Source organism: Arachis hypogaea, chromosome 17, assembly GCF_003086295.3.
Source record: "Arachis hypogaea cultivar Tifrunner chromosome 17, arahy.Tifrunner.gnm2.J5K5, whole genome shotgun sequence".
Classification (NCBI taxonomy): domain Eukaryota; kingdom Viridiplantae; phylum Streptophyta; class Magnoliopsida; order Fabales; family Fabaceae; genus Arachis; species Arachis hypogaea.
The window spans coordinates 34,581,822-34,586,822 of record NC_092052.1 but is presented as its reverse complement, the minus strand read 5'-3'; the positions used below and the strand labels follow the sequence as shown (position 1 = coordinate 34,586,822).

At 35.8% G+C, this 5,001-nt stretch overlaps 1 non-coding gene across 1 annotated transcript; it reads left to right on the top strand.

Moving 5' to 3' along the window:
- The first annotated feature begins 1,304 nt into the window (after positions 1 to 1,304).
- Positions 1,305 to 1,412, top strand: LOC112767554 (small nucleolar RNA R71). Its single transcript, XR_003184996.1, has one exon. It is a non-coding gene; the product is annotated as a small nucleolar RNA R71 (small nucleolar RNA).
- The last annotated feature ends 3,589 nt before the right edge of the window (positions 1,413 to 5,001 follow it).

Genomic DNA, 5,001 nt, shown 5'->3' with positions numbered 1-5,001 from the left:
ACTTGTCCATAAGCCTCTTTTCTTGAATTGTCTGCCATCTCTAATAAGATTCTAGCAGCTTGCACCTCAAAGATTCCAAGTTTCTCCATTACAGAGAGTGGCATGAGGTTTATTCCTGACCCAAGGTCACATAGAGCCTTCTCAAAGGTCAAGGTGCCTATGGTGCAAGGTATTAGGAACTTTCCAGGATCCTGTTCCTTCTGAGGCAGTCTCAGTTGATCCAATGCATTTAGTTCATTGGTGAACAGGGGAGGTTCATCTCCCCAAGTCTCTTTACCAAATAAATTGGCATTCAGCTTCATGATTGCACCAAGGAACTTGGCAACTTGCTCTTCAGTAACATCCTCATTCTCTTCAGATGAGGAATACTCATCAGAGCTCATGAATGGCATAAGGAGGTTCAATGAAATCTCCATGGTCTCTAGATGAGTCTCAGATTCCTTTGGTTCCTCAGAGGGGAACTCCTTATTGATCATTGGATGTCCCAGGAGGTCTTCCTCCTTGGGATTCACGTCCTCCCCTTCCTCCTTGGATTCGGCCATGATGGTTATATCAATGGCCTTGCACTCTCCTTTTGGATTTTCTTCTGTATTGCTTGGGAGAGTACTAGGAGGGATTTCAGTGATCCTTTTACTCAGCTGGCCCACTTGTGCCTCCAAATTTCTGATGGAGTACCTTGTTTCATTCATGAAACTTAGAGTGGCCTTAGATAGATTAGAAACTATATTTTCCAAGCTAGATGAATTCTGCTCAGAATTCTCTGTCTGTTGCTGAGTGGATGATGGAAAAGGTTTACTATTGTTAAACCTGTTTCTTCCACCATTATTAAAGCCTTGTTGAGGCTTTTGTTGATTCTTCCATGAGAATTTTGGGTGATTTCTCCATGAGGGGTTATAGGTGTTTCCATAAGGTTCACCCATGTAACTTACCTCTGCCATTGCAAGGTTCTCAGGATCATAAGCCTCTTCTTCAGAAGATGCCTCTTGAGTACTGTTGGAAGCAGCTTGCATTCCCTTCAGACTCTGAGAAATCATATTGACTTGCTGAGTCAATATTTTGTTCTAAGCCAATATGGCATTCAGAGTATCAATTTCAAGAACTCCTTTCTTCTGAGGCATCCCATTACTCACAGGATTCCTCTCAGAAGTGTACATAAACTGGTTATTAGCAACCATGTCAATGAGTTCTTGAGCTTCTGTAGGCATTTTCTTTAGGTGAATGGATCCACCTGCAGAAGTATCCAATGACATCTTAGCTAATTCAGACAGACCATCATAGAATATATCCAGGATGGTCCATTCTGAAAGCATGTCAGAAGGACACTTTTTGGTCAGTTCCTTGTATCTCTCCCAAGCTTCATAGAAGGATTCACCTTCTTTCTGTCTGAAGGTTTGAACATCCACTCTAAGCTTACTCAGCTTTTGAGGAGGAAAGAACTTGGCTAAGAAAGCCTTGACCAGTTTATCCCAAGAGTTTAGGCTATCCTTAGGTTGAGAGTCCAACCATATTCTAGCTCTGTCTCTTATAGCAAAAGGGAAAAGCATGAGCCTGTACTCCATTAGTCTTAACAGTATCATAGATCTGCAAGAATTCAGTTAAGAACGGAAAGGGATCTTCAGATGGAAGTCCATGAAACTTGCAGTTTTGTTGCATCAGAGAAACTAATTGAGGTTTAAGCTCAAAATTGTTTGCTCCAATGGTAGGGATGGAGATGCTTCTTCCATGTAAATTGAAATTAGGTGCAGTAAAGTCACCAAGCATCCTCCTTGCATTATTATTATTTTCGGCTGCCATATCCTCTTCCTGTTCGAAAATTCCTGTAAGGTTGTCTCTGGATTGTTGTATTTTAGCTTCTCTTAGTTTCCTCTTCAGAGTCCTTTCAGGTTCAGGATCTGCTTCAACAAGAATGTTCTTGTCCTTGCTCCTGCTCATATGAAAGAGAAGGGAACAGAAAAATAATAATAGGGATCCTTTTTACCACAGTATAGATGTTCTCTTGTTGTGAGTAGAAGAAAAGAAGAGTAGAAGAGAAAAGAAAGGAGAATCCAAACAGAAGGGTGAGGAGAGCAGAGATATGAGATGAAGAGAAGTGTTAGTAAATGAATAAATAAATAGAAGAAGAAGGGAGGTGAGAGAATTCAAAAAATAAAAATTAAATTTTAAAGTTAAATTTCGAAAATAGTTTTTGAAAAAGGTTAGTAGTTTTCGAAAATTAGGAATGAAATAAAATTAAAATCAAAAATTGAAATAATTAGTTAATTAAAAAGAAATTTTAAAAAAAAGGGAAGGAATTTTCGAAAATTAAAGGTAAAAAGTTAGTTGGGCAGTTTTTCTAAAGATAAGAATCAAATAAAAAGTTAAGTGGTTAGTTGAAAGAGATTTGAAATTCAATTTTTTTAAAGATAAGAAGATAAGAAGTTAGAAAAGGTATTTGAAAAAGATAAGATAAAAAGATATTTTTGAAAAGATATGATTGAAATTAGTTTTGAAAAAGATTTAATTTTTAAAATCACAATTAATGACTTGATTCACAAGAAATCACAAGATATGATTCTAGAACTTAAAGTTTGAATCTTTCTTAACAAGTAAGTAACAAACTTGAAATTTTTGAATCAAAACATTAATTGTTGATGATATTTTCGAAAATATGATGTAAAATTAAAAAAAATATTTTTAAAATTTTCGAAAATAAATAAGAAAAATGTAAAAGATATGATTTTTAAAAAAGATTTTGAAAAAGATAAGATTTTTAAATTGAAAATTTGATTTGACTCATAAGAAACAACTAAATTTTAAAAAGTTTTGAAAAAGTCAACTCAAATTTTCAAAAATTTATGAGTAAAAAAGGGAAAGATATTTTTTTTTATTTTTGAATTTTTAATGATGAGAGAGAAAAACAATGAAAAGACTCAATGCATGAAAATTTTGGATCAAAACACATGATGCATGCCAGAACACTATGAATGTCAAGATGAACACCAAGAACACTTTGAAGATCATGATAAACATCAAGAACATATTTTTGAAAAAATTTTTATGCAAAGAAAACATGCAAGACACCAAACTTAGAAATCTTTAATGCTTAGACACTATGAATGCAAAGATGCACATGAAAAACAACAAAAGACACAAAATAAGAAAACATCAAGATCAAACAAGGAGACTTACCAAGAACAACTTGAAGATCATGAAGAACACTATGAATGCATGAATTTTCGAAAAATGCATAAATTTTTAGAAAAAATTGCAATTGACACCAAACTTAAGATTGACTCAAGACTCAAACAAGAAACAAAAAATATTTTTTATTTTATGATTTTATTAATTCTTTTTGGATTTTTGTATATTTTTTTCGAAAAACATATAAGAAAAAGAAAATAAGAAATTCAAAAATTTTTAATAAGAATTCCAGGAATCTTTCATTGTTAGCCTAAAGCTCCAATCCAAGGGTTAGACATGGCTTAATAGCCAGCCAAGCTTTAGAAGATACAAATCAGTCATACAATAACAAATTTGATTAGCAACAACTAGCTTGCTCTTGTAATGATGACTTGGAAGCCTTAGTCCAAATGAATTTAGACATGGCTTTACAGCCAGCCAGGCTTCAACATGCTTCATGAAACTCTAGAATTCATTCTTAAAAATTCTGAAATAATTTTCGAAAACAAAGGGAAAGTTTTTTTTTTTTGAAAGATTTTGAAAACAATTTTTTTTTAAAATAAAACAAAAAGAAAATTATCTAATCTGAGCAACAAGATGAACCGTCAGTTGTCCAAACTCGAACAATCCCCGGCAACGGCGCCAAAAACTTGGTGCACGAAATTGTGATCCCTGGTAATGGCTCCAACAACTTGGTGCTCTAATCTTAATTCATAGTTTGTCACAACTTCGATACAACTAACCAGCAAGTGCACTGGGTCGTCCAAGTAATAAAACCTTACGTGAGTAAGGGTCGATCCCACGGAGATTGTTGGTATGAAGCAAGCTATGGTCATCTTGTAAATCTCAGTCAGGCGGATATCAAATGGTTATGGAGTTTTCGAATAATAATAATAAATAAACAGAAAATAAAGATAGAAATACTTATGTAAATCATTGGAAAGAATTTCAGATAAGCATATAGAGATGCTTTCGTTCCTCTGAACCTCTGCTTTCCTGCTGTCTTCATCCAATCATTCCTACTCCTTTCCATGGCAAGTTTTCTGTAAGGCATCACCGTTGTCAATGGCTATCCCATCCTCTCTGTGAAAAAGGTCCAAATGCTCTGTCATGGCACGGCTAATCATCTGGAGGTTCTCGATCATACTGGAATAGGATTCACCCTCCTTTTGCGTCTGTCACTACGCCTAGCACTCGCGAGTTTGAAGTTCATCATAGCCATCCCTTCCCAGATCCTACTCGGAATACCACAGACAAGGTTTAGACTTTCCGGATCTCAGGAATGGCCATCCATGGGTTCTAACTTATACCACGAAGACACTAATAACTCGGACTCGGTCCCCTGTATTAGATATCCAAGAGATATCCATCCAATCTAAGGTAGAACGGAAGTGGTTGTCAAGCACGCGTTCATGGGGGAATGATGATGACTGTCACGATCATCACATTCATAGTGAAGTGCGAATGAATATCTTAGAAGCGGAATAAGTTGAATTGAATATAAAACAGTAGTACTTTGCATTAAATCATGAGGAACAGCAGAGCTCCACACCTTAATCTATGGAGTGCAGAAACTCTACCATTGAAAATACATAAGTGATAACGGAGTTCATTGGTCTCGGCCCCAGAGGGGAACCGGAGTAACCAACTCTATGAATACAATGATAAAAAGTTCTATATATACTAGACTAGCTACTAGGGTTTACAGAAGTAAGTAATTGATGCATAAATCCACTTCTGGGGCCCACTTGGTGTGTGCTTGGGCTGAGCTTGAAGTTTACACGTGCAGAGGCTTCTTTTGGAGTTGAACGCCAAGTTGTAACGTGTTTTTGGCGTTCAACT